The 14,138-nt window shown below is 38.7% G+C and overlaps 1 protein-coding gene and 1 long non-coding RNA gene across 3 annotated transcripts in view; both read right to left on the bottom strand.

The window, feature by feature from the left end:
• The window catches only part of zmiz2 (zinc finger, MIZ-type containing 2), a 41,113-nt gene extending 35,147 nt beyond the window's left edge, over positions 1–5,966 (bottom strand). For both annotated transcript variants that reach the window (XM_043231511.1, XM_043231514.1), the window contains exon 1: positions 5,352–5,966. The gene's annotated coding sequence lies outside the window, so the exon portion shown is untranslated. The remainder of the gene's footprint in view (positions 1–5,351) is intronic.
• A 1,290-nt stretch (positions 5,967–7,256) lies between these two features.
• LOC122333777 overlaps positions 7,257–14,138 on the bottom strand; it is an 8,982-nt gene continuing 2,100 nt past the window's right edge. Inside the window, exons 2-4 of the long non-coding RNA XR_006248673.1 lie at positions 11,788–12,102; positions 11,497–11,633; positions 7,257–8,715 (exon numbers count right to left, since the gene is read on the bottom strand). This is a non-coding gene — a long non-coding RNA (uncharacterized LOC122333777). The remainder of the gene's footprint in view (positions 8,716–11,496; positions 11,634–11,787; positions 12,103–14,138) is intronic.

Below are 14,138 nucleotides of genomic sequence, written 5' to 3'. Positions count from 1 at the left end.
ATCTCCTTCCTGACGCGCATCTCCACCGCATTCCACGCGTTAGCTATATGAAAACTCGTTTCAGATCTATTTAGTGCACATGACGCGTTTTCCTCCATTCCAACAACAGAGAGCCTTTATTAATCTGCGTCTCGTAGCGGTTAGCCATTGACATCACAAGGGAAGGAAAACGGCCACGGAGCGGCTCGAACATCGATTACATTGATCTGTACCTCAACATCTTAATGTTTAATCACAAAGCAGCCCCCTTTACTGCGCTGTCATGTGATCCCGTTAAACCCTTTAACCACATCTCTCCCCAGGCGTACCGCGGGGGTCCGCGCTTCATAGGGGCTCTCAGACATTTAATCCACCGCAATTGATGACCACAGAACAGAACTAGAGAGAGGAAACTGACGTAACGGAATGGTTTTTTTTTTTTTTTTTTTTTGAAGCCATGCTTCAGCGCACCAAATATAGCCTGGCCAGATCCATACGTGCAGTAGAGACGTTGATTTCAACACTGTGTGCGTTGCTCACTCCGAGGATATAAAAAGAAACTCCCCCAGAGTACTGAAACAGTGAGGCAGACAGAAACGAGAGGGCATGGCCGTGAATCTGTCTGAGTGAGCTTTTATTGCTGCGATCTAGAGCATTACTCTCACTTCACAAGAACTAAACTACGTCCTACCTTACCAAACACTCCCAGGACAAACCTTAACAAGACTACACGTCTAGTTTCAAGATATGACTGAATTTCTAAAGCTGTAATTGACGTGTAATACTAGCATACTGTGCAACACATACGGCTTTAACACAGGGCTGGACAATAATTCAATATATTCAATATAAATATGAAAATACACTTTTTTTCAATAACTGTGATTTGCTTTTTAAACACATTACTGATATTTCAATATACATTGCCGCATTTGTCACTGACCGACGTTCGGGGCGCAGCCGTCACATGATGACGTACCTCGCGTAGTGAGGCAAGTTTAAAATGTTACTCCCAACCTGAGCGCAATGCAGATTTGAATAAATGAGCTTCGACGCGTAAGAAAGCAGTTGAAACAGGAAAAACTAATTCAGTCGTGTGGAAGTTTGGTTCGGCTATCAAAGGTCTGACAAAAAACTTCAAAACACGTCAAATCTATTCCACCATCTGAAGAATTCCACCCAACAGAACATTATAAGGCCTCGTTTACTCTGGTGAATGAAAATGATTTACACTAAACAACCTAAAAAGCATGTTCCATGACCAATAATCCACGTGCATATATATATAGATATTTGCGAGTTTTCTGTGACATGTGCTTTCTACTTCAACTCTGAGTCTGGGCAGTTTTCATGTTCTTTATCCAGTCTGAAGCACTTTTAGTTCAATCTACACGAAACTATAATCAGCTGTCATGCTAAACTAAACTTACGTTGTAGTTTGTAAGTTATAAGTTAACGATTAATTAAGTGTTATATGTTAAAGACGTTAGTATTAATGAGGTGTTCATTTGATGGCGATTACAATTTTGAAGGCTACATACAATATTTAAAAAATATTAAATAGCCTTATATTTTATTGTTTCATAGACTTTGTTAGTTTATAGGTACAGACATTGGTTGTAGGCGTTTTAAAATATTGTTTATATCTATATCGGGATATTTGGCGTGAAATTTATTCATTTTGGCCATAGCGGCAAGCCCTATTTTAACACAGTAAAAACCTATGTAGGGTCAGTTATAACACTTAACCTCACCACAACCTCAACAAGTGGAAATGAGTTAAGTAAGAAAAAAATGACAATTAGCATTTAATATATACATAACAACAAACTAAATAATAAAGTAAAAATTGCACTACACTCACTAAAAGGTTGCTTTTCACAAGATACATATCCATTTTGGTACCTTAAAAAGATACATATGTACATTTTAAGTGATAATATTTGAACCTAGTAAGTTCAAAAGTGTACGTTTTGAAAAGGTACTGCCCCAGTGACAACTTTTGTACCGTTATTTCTGAAACTGTATAGGTTTATCATAAACTACTGTTTATTAAAAAAATTAAATAAAAATCAAGCAACCAAGAAAAATAATATATTGTTTTACAGCATAATGGTAAAATTACAATACTAACAAATGGTCTTATTTTTTTTTTACAATAGCAGGTTTATAAGTGCTTCTCACTAAAGGTATGGGAAGATGCATGATGTGTTCTCAAAAGCAAAAATGTCACTTTGGACACTGAAAACAACAGACGGGAAGGCAGGCCTATACACAAATTAAAGAAGAGTTTCACTGTGAAACGTGGCGTATGTAGCCTATTTAATTAATTAAATTGCAGTGTTCGCTATTTGATAATCGCACTAAGCCATAACACAATTTCTGTTTTATTTTGATTAATCGTGCAGTCTTATTCAAAGTCAGCTCCACATGCACACTCCATTACATTAGGTGATCCGTGTAATACGGCACATAAAGAAACATGCATACTGCAAAAGTAGTTTGTTATTAGTCAGTGAGTGTGAGCATAGCTTAACTTAAAAAGTCTAAAATATTAAGAGCTTTGCATGTGGAGGAATCACTTTTTATTCATCATTGTGTGAGGTCTGGATTAAATTACCTGCTCATCCTTTTGTTCGTGCAGAAGGGCCTCTGTTGACACATCCCCTACAAAACTGCTGTCTTCACACTCCCACTCTGAGCCAAGGTCAAGCACAGTGTTTGCACAAACCAAGGTTAAAAAATAAAGCGATAGGTTTCCCGGTGCAATGACTCTATTTTAAAACACAGCTCCTGTCCTCAAAGACACAGCATGCTAATGGAGTGGCTTACTGTTACAGCTGGGACACGTGCATGGAAGCCACTAATCATTAACAAGTCAATTAAAGTCAGATGAAAAGACTGATATGAGTTGTGACTGTCAGCTTGGAAATATGACAGGAACGTGTGTCAAAATCTGTTTTAGAGGCATGAAGAACCGCAGCTATATTACAGTACTATGCACTATTAATGCATGCTAAAAGAATGCATTATGCAAAGTTAAACAGTTGTATGTTACATAACACTTACTACATTGCATGCTTAATTATGCAACTACGCAACTTTTTTTTTTTTTTTTTTTTTTTAAGCATTTTTTAAATAAAAATGCACTGCATTCCTTTTTCACCCAATCTTAATATTAAACTCATATATAAAAAAACATTTAAAGTTATAGATCGATTGGATAATCATGACTACCAAACTGTATTTATATTTAATATTTTCATTTAGCAATAATATTTATTACATTTTTTGTTATTACTTCTACTACTCCTACTATACAAAAATATTAAAGAAATTATTAAGAAATGACTATAGTAATATGAATACAAATACAAAACAAAAGTTGTAATTAACAGTATAACTTGGAATTTACACGATACAACTATTCACGTATGTATTTCCTAGACTGTTGATTATATATAAATACTATGTGGTTTAACATTTTTGTTTAAGTTACAACTACAAATACTATGCCTAGATAGTACTAGTAATTACAATAATAATCAATAAAATAAAATATTTTATTAGAAATATTACAAATTCACTTTTAAAATGCACAAACCAGAATGGAACAATTTTTTTTTTTTTTTACAATAAACCTGTATATGTACTGTATATGTATTTATGGCTGTTTTACTTTCTTCATTGCCAAACGTTAAACCGTCGAGCTTCCAGCCTGCTCTTGTACGCAAATATTACCTAATAATACCACGGAAGCGCCGTACAAACACTGAGCACATTTAATAATATTAAGCTTAGGCCTGTATCCCCGGAGAGAGGCGACACAAAGCCATGACACTCATCTTTAGGACCGGAGCTTTACTTGACACTGCCGAGGCCGGCCTGCCATCAATAATTGACTAAGTCCTCGCAACGAGAAGTGCTTTTAGTAAACATTTCCTCGACACATAGAGCACATATGAAGACAATATAAAATTCGGAGTTAAATATTCATGACGATAAGTAATGATGTCATCTCTCTTTTTTTTTTTTTTTTTTTTTTTAAACCAAAAGAAAGCCCAATGCTGTTTGTCCATAATAGCAGATGGCTTGGGTTCTTATCATAATTAAGTGATCTATCACCAATCGTGTTTTAGGATGACACGACGCATGCAAATTAGGGCCTAAAATAATAGAAAATCAGCAGAGGGATGTCTGTGGCCATCGTTTCACCCCTAGGGACCGGTGGCACAGCATTTGTCGCCTACCTGGTCTGTGACCCGCAAACGGCCAGTCTGTAGGTCTGAGGTTCTGTGCACCACCTTCACCATCTGTCCATCTCACCTGCTGTGTCGTTACCGGCCTAAAACGCCTCCTGCTACACCAACCTGCCTGTAGGTGTGCTGCCAATATGTAAAGCATCTGGGTGGAGCGCTCTATCATGATGCTAATGCAAAAGGTATTGTGATGCGACAGGCAAAACCCCCCTCCCATGCTGCCTGGTGTACGAGGAGCAACCCGGTTTCAGCTCGGATCCCTAAAAAGACAGCTCAAACAAGGAAAACAAGCACGCTTTTTCACACACACCCTGATACTAGCATGCAAAAACACCTCCTGCAGCGGGTCCTGGGATCCCCGGTGGCAAAATTCGGTTGGGTTTTCGCGACAAATAACTTTACAAACCAAAGAGCCGCAATGAAGTGATCACCGTGACAGGCAACGCCGAAACACTGGGATCTCAAACGCATTTATCTGTGAAATTCACTTAACAGCATCCAGCTTGATCTAATAACAGCTGTGCCATATAATGCCACACGTTGCACTCCCCAGATCAGACCTGACCACATTTAAACCCATGTTTGCGCTGAGGAAAAACTGAGAGTGCACCAGCTCAAACTGAGAATCACTGTCTAGCTGTTTATTTCACACATATTTCAGACAATAACCACATAGCATGAGTGTAAAAGCATGCAGAAGCCAAAGGCAAGTCAAAAACCCGATCTGTAGTGTCATTTCTGTCTTTTTTACACATTTTTAAAGACATCCAAGCCTGATCACCCAATGCTTGCTCTAGCAGGAGGCATTTCAACTGTAAGCTCGTGTGCGAGGCTTCGTGCGTCCTGTACTTCATCATTTGAGGCAAACACACATTCGTGATCGATTATTATTAATTTGACAGCTGGAATTAAGAAGTTAAACGCAAAGAAAAGCAGGAAACGACTGCACAGGGCCACTGAAAGCATCAAGCACGACTGAAAACTAAGCCTTCGAGTCTCGGATCGCACTCAATACGGCTACACACATGTGCACATACACAAAAAATACACATTTTAAATCGCGTAGGAAAACGTAAAGAGATCGCACAGACAGCTCTAATGATCCGTCCTCACCTTCCACTCCGGCTGCCCGAGGTTGATCTGTTGGCTGGATTTGATTCCGTGTTCGGCTTCGCTTGCGAGAAAATCCCCCTCGAAATGTTCAAAAACAAAAGATGAGGATCCGTTTCGGTCCTCGCTGGGTTGGAGCGGATAAAAACGCGGCCGTTTCGGTCTTTTCTCGGAGATCTACGGTTACCTCAGCAATCGGAAGCCGCGCGTGTACGTTAAAAACCGTTAAAACTGGATCATATTGTTTGCGAACGCGTCGGAAGCCTATTTATACGATCCATACGTCGTGGAATGAAACACCCTAAGCGTTCCGACTCCCAGCATTTGCGTGTTTTAATGAAATGTTTTTGTGTAAATCCAAAGAGTCGCGGCTGCTCTCGCGCTGCTTCTGCTGCTGCTTCTGCTGCTGCTCCTGCGCGCGCGTGCGTGTGTATGTGTGCGCGCGAGTCTGCTCGACTGCATTCCTCCCTCTATTGCACAATGAGTCGCTATAATTTATTCATGAGATCATGGGGATGGAGGTGCTCTGTCGGAAGAAAGAGAGGCAGTTTTTCTCTTTCTTGCTTGCTTTCTTTCTTTCGTTCGTTCGTTCTTTCTTTCTTTCTTTCTTTCTCTCTCTCTCTCTCTTTTTTTTGTCACTCACCCCCTCATAGCCCTCCCCAGCTGACTGACTTCCCCTCGAATGCGAGACTCGATTAATGGAGCGCCGAGATATCGAGATATCGGCTGAGGTGGGTGACGATTGTGCTGCGCTCGATGATGAATGAAATACATGGGGGATTCTTCAATGAAGGGCACTTTAATCTACATTAACAACGTGCTACCAAATGTAGCCTTTCACTTTGGAAATTGGAAAAAAGAGGATAAATGAAACGTTTAAAGCTACTATTTTTAATCATTCTAGATGTTATTTTAGTATTATTACGTAAACATATAATTATAGTATTTCCTAATAGTATTTTATTATTTTAGCTTTTTTTTATTAATGTATTTTTAATTTAAGCTTAAGTTTTAGCATATTCATAAGGTGATTAGGTGTAGTTTTTCAATTATTTCTCTTCAGCTTTAATTTATTTTATTTCAATAATGGTTTTAATGTTAGTGCTTCAACTTAAACCTCAATTCTTAACTTCATGTTTTTAAATCTAATGGTTACATTTTATTTTATTTCCAGTTATTTCAATTAATTACAAAAATCAAAAATGCTATTTTATATATATATTTTAGCTACATTTAAATAAACATTGAATTGACTAACTTTCAACACGTTTTCATTTGTTAAAGTAGCTACAATAAATAGTTTGCAACCACTTACCTTAAAAAAAAGTTTACAGCATTTTTTATTAATGTCAATTTTCATCTTACATAATATAATAACGCAACAATAAATAAGCATCAAAATGTCTCACACACAAAATAGTTTAAATAGTTGTTGTTTTTTTAAATTGTGCAGAGATTTAAAAAGGACTTATTTGACTGTTTTTAGTTAAAAAACAACAGACACTGATAGATAGATAGATGAACTCTGTGCTTATGACATGAGACATGGCTGCCATTGTGGCTCTGTGGGATCATACCATTATGCTAATGAAAGGAATTTTTAGGGAGGGTGAGACACGACTGAGCCAAAATGGCGCACTGTTGCTGCATTATATAGATGTTCAGTCATTAAGCATTTGGCAAGCCGCCTGTGTTAACTGTGTTTTGTTTTGTTTTTTCCTTTTTTCTTATGATTAAAAAGTTGTACTTTGTATAATTAGATGTTCAAAAAATCTGAAGCAGCACAACTGTTTTCAACACTGATAATAAAAAATATTTCTTGAGCAGCATATTAAAATAATTTCTGAGGACGCATTTAAAAAAAAAATACAAATGGAACCGTTTTTTAAATTGTAATCATATTTTACAATATTGCCGTTTTTACTGTATTTTAATCAAATAAATACAGCCATGATTAACCATTTTTACAATGTAATTAATTATGCCAAATTACTATCAAATGATTTCTCCTCAATCGCAGATTATTTAGCACAATTATTGATCAAAGTTGGCCTCATTCATGAAACACAAGCAGAACGAATAGGAAATCAATCGTAGAAAATTACATTTTACACTTCATGTGAACTGTTGCATTAGATGTCTAAACGGTTAACACAGAAATTCCTTCCACTTGAGTTTCATGAATGAGACCCGATGTGTTCAGGGACATGTTTTTCACACGGGCAAGTAGCCAAAGTGTTTTTAAATCATGAATTAGAAGAGCAGTGGTGTGCGCTGTCCTCTAAAAAGCAGCAGGCAGTGAAAGGACTGGTTTAGACTGCTGCAAACCTCACAATAGAGAGGTCAGAGAAGGGCAAACTCAACTTCTCTCAACCCCTCGCATGCTTAGATATCAGCCGCGCTCTCTCAGTTTATTTCATTATTGATCTCATTGCATTGTTTTCTCTGGAACAACATGCACCGGTGAATCGTCCGCGAGCAGAAACGTGAAATGAAACAGTAAATTTTGGTGACTGAGAGCTGCTTCAGATCCAGCAGAAAGGAACAGCAGTAGTTTAGCTGTGAAACAGATGTATGGCAATCTGGCAGCAGTCAGCGGCGCTGCGTTTGGCAGAGACGGTGTCATGTTAAGGTTTGAATTCAGCTTCTGGGCATGAGGTGACAGAGACAGACGGTGTTCATCAGCCTGATCTTTCATCTGCTTTCCTGGCTTTCTCTCGCCTTGCGTTTGTACGTTTGTGATTTGTTCTGATGCTCTTTTGCCTCTGCGATGTTATCGTGGAAAGAGGCAGCACTCGTGTCGTCCATTTTGTTAGTTTATCAAGCGTACGCTTTCATGCAGTGACATAATTGTTATTCCTCTCTCATTCCTGTCCTGTTAAGATCTCGCAGGGCACTGCGAGAAAAACGGGAAGAGAACTGCCCTTAAGACATTGAGTCAATAAAACAGGCACTTTACTACGCCGAGAGGGGATCGGGTCATGCCATGTTTGTGCAACAGAGGGGTGGGAGTTACATGCTGCGCCTACAGATATCAAACTCTCTTAATAGCATTACCGTGCCTCATCGGTACCTTTGCGAATAGACGCCATATGTGGTTTTAAAATGCAAAGGTTGGTAGAGAAATCAGCGTGGAGGTGTAAAGAGCTCCTGTTTGGTTTCTACTCACCCCTCTTTGAGAGTGGTACGCCCCACGCCAATGGCAAGAACATATCATGGGAATTATCCAGCAGAGAGAATGAAGGGAGGGCGGGGGAGAGCGAGAGCGCCGGGGCTAGACTGGAGCTGCTGAGGAAAGAACAATAGATCTGCAGTCTTGATGAGCATGACTGAACGTTAGTCTGGAGGTTTGGGGCCAGACGAAGAGCTGTAGGGAAACAGTACAGAATATTCTTTGTCAGAGGTAGAAAGGACAAAGACTGTCAGCTGAGCAGGTAACAAGGAGATGGACACAGACACTGAAAAACACACTATTTCTAATCATTCTGATGTTAGTATGCTTAAAATAAGATGCCATAGAAGAAGTTTTTGTTCCCTAAAAGCCTTTCAATTCACAAGAACATGTTATATAATCCAAAAAAACCTTTTGTGTCCATACTCGCACATTATATAATTTTCATTTCAAAACACTCTTAAATCTAATTTTGCACCTCGTTATGACACACTAATAGCCAACAGTCTTGAATATAAAGATTAAAAAGGGAAAGAATAATGTTGGGTTCCCAAAAGAAGCTTTCAAGGAACAACTGTTTCCAAAGATGCTGTGGCATTTAATGTTTTTTAGCTATTTTTTAATTGCAAAATTCAGTCATTAGAATAAAAAATCATGCAATTTCCTCATGCAAGTTTCACAATGGGTTCAGGTGGTCATGCAGAAAGCAGCTTGGTTTGGAAGTGACTTCCTCTTGATACATTGCGACACTTTAATGTCAGTATACAATGGACCTTTCTTCGCCTGCGAGGTTTGCTCATGTGAGCTTTTAGTGTAAAGAACATTTTCATAATCTCTTCACTCCTCGAAGAACCTTTAAAATTCATGGAACCTTTATCTTAAAGTTTCTTTATACCGGAAAAGCCATCCTTAGTTTATTAACGGCATAGCTGTGAACCCACCTGCGCCCTTTATTTTTAAAAGTGTAAAGGTTCCATAACGTTTAAGGGTTCTTCGTGCAACCAAACGCCGATCAAAAACCTTTAAAACATTCTTTTTGATTCCGAACGTCTTGGCGAATCGAATTGAATCGTTTTTATGATTTATCGCACAAACCTATCAAATGTTTTAATTCCTGCAGTGGTAACGCGGAGACTGACGCGGTCACTGCGAACAGCCGCTGTATGAAAGGAAAGTTGCGTAAATGTTCTTCAAAAAGTCTGCTTAATGTTCCATGAAAAAATGCGAGTGTTTGGAACGACACGAGGCAGCGTGATTCCAGTGGCCGAATGCTAATCTTTAGCCTCTAATTACCCAGGCTTCCATACCATTTTCGATGTTCAAAGCTCAGAAACCTGAGCAAAAGCCCGAGTCTTTATTAGTTTGTGTGTGCGCGTCGGTCTGAAGTGCCTGCATCACTGCATGCGGCCAGTGCAGTGAGGAGGGGGGATAAGTCAGACTTATGCTCAGCAGCTCCCTGTTGCCCTGGAAACAGGTGCTGAGATTCTTTTGCCTTTTTTCATCTTTCTCCTCGCTATCGATGTCAATGCCACCTCCCACAGGCTCCCCTCCCCCACGACCTGCTGCATCCCCCTCCCTCCCTCCCTCTCCCCATCTACTGCAGTCATTTAACAATGTCACAGGCTAGAACAACCGACCAACCAACCCCCTCGATCCGCGCACCACATCGCCCAGTGTATGAGGGTCAAACAGCACTCGGCTATTGATCCTCGTGAGCGCTGTCAAACCGCGCGTTTGGGCGCGCGCGTCGTCAATCTGACCCCGGCTAATAATCTCAGTGCGCGGCAGATTGCGAGCTAGAATGCCGCTCAGAGCCGGCTCTGCCCGTCTTTGTGCTCCCATTGGGTGAGCAAAAAGCACAGACAAAGAGTAATCTGATTGCTGAAAAAGACGTCCCCCTCCCGCTCGCTCAGACGCAGCGCGGCTGACAAATCCACAACCTGGTAGGATCATATACGCAGCGTTTGGGATGCAGCTGTGCTTAAAGCCAGACAATTAAACACCGATTTGTCCAGGTTCTGTTCGCGTCCGAACAAGCGCCGCTCGCGTGCGCATCCAGATCCAGTTCGATTCCGTTTTCTGGCCTTTTTAAGTCAACATTGTTGCGCGCTGCATTCCATTGCAGTGACTTCTGCCTGGCCTGAAGAGGAACATTCCTGGGAAGTGGCTGACCGACAATAACAGTCGGCAGCAAAAAGGGGGCAGGAGCGGTTTGAAAGAGCTGTTCTTTCCAGCCTTGTTCTCTCAAACACCAACAACATGAAGCAGCTTTACCTCATCTGCTGCATTTGCATCATCTGGGACAGCGCTGTTTAGCTGCTCACCGAGTCTGTGCAGGTCGCATGAAAGAATGCGAAATGCAAATCATAACCGCTGGCATAATTAAAACAAAACAGGCAATTTATCTTTTTGTGGAATAGATGACATATTTTTGATACATTTTACTTGTCCTTTCAGAATGTCAAAGCGATATAAAAAAGTGGTAATTAAAAGGTTTTTCTTTAAATGTATGTGTATATATATATATATATATATATATATATATATGCACATGTGTTAGTGCTGTCAATCTATTAATTGTGATCAACTGTATCAAAAAAACAAAAAAAAATATATATATATATATATATATATATATATATATATATATACATACACACACACTTACATATATACTATATTAATATTATTATATTTAATATATAACCATATTTTTCCCAAATATATACATGCATGTATTTATATGCAATTAATCACAATTAATTGATCGTAATTAGCACGCACACACACACACACAAATGTTTCTTTTCTGCCTTGTACTTTTTTCTATTTTTATAATAAAAGCCACAGAGTGAAACAAGAAAACGGACGTTCTTTGAAAGACTCCACACCTGTAGTTGAAGCTCGTCACACGCTATTTGCTGTTAAGAGGCCAGTCATCAAACCACAGTTGTCATATTAGAAATGTAGAGTCACCTTAGGCACCGTGTGTTGTATAAAGCTGCTGGATCATATGCAGTTCCATAACTCAGACAGACATTAACAGCCACATCAGAGGTAGAGGCAGCGATTGAAGAGGACATTCTGTCTGTCTCAATCATGCCACAGCCCTCCTAATTAGGATGAAAACAGAAAAAGCTGGAAGAAAGTGTGTCATCCGAGATATATGAGCTCTCAAAAAGAGCTATCTGTGATTTACGCTTGCATATCGATTATATTTTAGGTTGGCCATTGTTAAGGATTTATAATGAGTGTAATGTTACGAACCTGATTCAACGCTGAGCCTATGTATTTAGTAGTTTGCTGTTGAGTTTGGGGTTGTAGGGCCAGTGGGAAGAAGCGGAGATAATGAGATTGCAGCTCAGGACAGCAAGCCAATCATGTGATGGGTCAGACAGCAGAGGGTGCAGGAGAAAAAAACCCTCAGGAAAGGACCGACCATCTGACTCAAACAGGGAGAGCTTTTCACATTTAAAGAGAGCTGTTGTTCCTCTTGCCTGAGGTGAATCTCTGTCCACGGCATCCCGCTGAGGGTTTCAGGCACCGGTTAGCACAGGTTTGTCCAGCAGACATTATGCAGACCTAACCGAGACACAATGGACAGAGGTTAGCAGTTGCAGTTTTGTGAAAAACACCTATTTTTTTTACATAGCACAAACAGAAAAACAGTACATTTTCAGGGAAAAAGGCACAAAACTTTTAGGAACTAACGTGTACACTTAAGGTACTAATATGCATCCTTTAAGAGTTAATTACATTTTCTAACGATGCCGTCCAAGTTTCAGCTTTGTACCTTTTTCCTGAGAGTGTTGATAGAAATAGCACGGATTTAATATTTTTATTTCAAATTAAGTTAAGTTCAACATGACATTCACATAAAGTTAAATGAATTAGTAAGATCATTTTATAAACAGCAATGAATGGAGTGTGGCGCCATCTTGTGGTTAACGTGACAAACAGGACTCTCTCATCACCTCCATTCACAGACACTGGACTATTAAATGGTTTGATTTACTCTACTTTTTTCCTTCTTTCTCCTTCAACGGAATTCTGTTCATTTACCCTAAAATTTAACCAGTTTCTGCCAAAATAAAAACTGCTTTCGCTACAATTTTAGCCAACTCAGATCATTTTATTGTCTGTTAAATTATTTGCGCACTGTTCGAAGCATGTCTCATGTTTTATGAACGTTTATCCTGATAACAGTAGCAAAGTCTTTTTATTCAAATCAAATCAAACCTTTTAACTTGATTTCAACGTTAAAACACACAGAACACCTATGTAAACTTTCATGAATAAAAATGTGTATTTTTGTTCTGTATTCTCATCTGTATGCTTTGTGTACTTTATCTAGTTCCCTTATCTTTATCTGGTACTTTATCATATTAGTTCCTTTATCTAGACAGAGCCATAAGGGGTAATGTCCTGACATTATATTTTAATAAATGTCTGTGAGACCATATAAGTCTTAGTTTAATTTCTTGTTGGCCTATCGTTCAGAGCTTTTCAGGGATACCAATCTTTGGTCTTTACATATAATAAAATTAATCTTTCTTATGGGAATTTGATCATATTTTGTAATTACAAAGTAAAGTAAAATAGTGTATCACATTTCTTTCATTAACCAAAATTATTGTTTTATCTATTTTACAGAGGACATTAAAAAAGTAGCACGGAACCTAAAAATGTACTAGTATATTGAATATAAAATTTTAAGTTTTTTTTTATTTTATAGACTTTTATAGTTATCTACATAGGCATTTTTAAAAATATAAATCATTGATTTGTGTATGCATGCTTTTATGCCATTTTAGATTAAGTTTAACTAAATTTAATGGCCTTTAAATGTTTAACAGCAAAACCAGATGGACTGGTTAATTTAGAACAGAGTAGTTTTCCAAAAATCACAGCTCCCTAAATGGAAAGGTAAGCTACATTAGATAGAAGATTCTTCTTACCGACTGTGTTTTACATTGAGTAGAACACTCTTCACGGAGAAACTAGCTGATAACGAGTGCCTTAAGAGGTACTACTGGGGTGTTAGACAAAGTTAGAAAACTAAAACAGCTTTCAGTCAGTTTTCGGGGATAGTTGATGCAAAAGTAATGTAATTCTGCCACAGTCGCAAATTTCAGGCCTGCAATGCAACAAATGTATTCAGTGTAATGTTTACATTTCCTCTTATTGATCATTTGTCAAACACACACACACACACACACACACACACACACACACACACACACACACACACACACACACACACACACATACGTATTGGCATTTGAGGTTTACGGGGACTCTCCATAGACGTGATGGTTTTTATACTGTACAATCTGTCTGTGCTATTACCTGCATCAACCCTACACCTAAACCTACTCCTTACAGGAAACTACAGATTACAGATAAAAAAAACTAAACAAAACAAAACACTATTCAGCATGTCATTTTAAGCCTTTTCAATTATGCGGACGTCGACGGTGCCTTATAAACCATCTTCAAATTGTAATACCTCTGTCACTAAACTAATTTGTCCTCGTAAACCGCAACCGCCGACCCACACGCGCGCGCACACACACACACACACATCCTGTTTGATCTGGAGAAATTACAAACGCTTT

Source organism: Puntigrus tetrazona, unplaced genomic scaffold, assembly GCF_018831695.1.
Source record: "Puntigrus tetrazona isolate hp1 unplaced genomic scaffold, ASM1883169v1 S000000373, whole genome shotgun sequence".
NCBI lineage: Eukaryota > Metazoa > Chordata > Actinopteri > Cypriniformes > Cyprinidae > Puntigrus > Puntigrus tetrazona.
The sequence above is the reverse complement of the archived record's forward strand: the minus strand, read 5'-3'. Positions and strand labels throughout refer to the sequence as shown.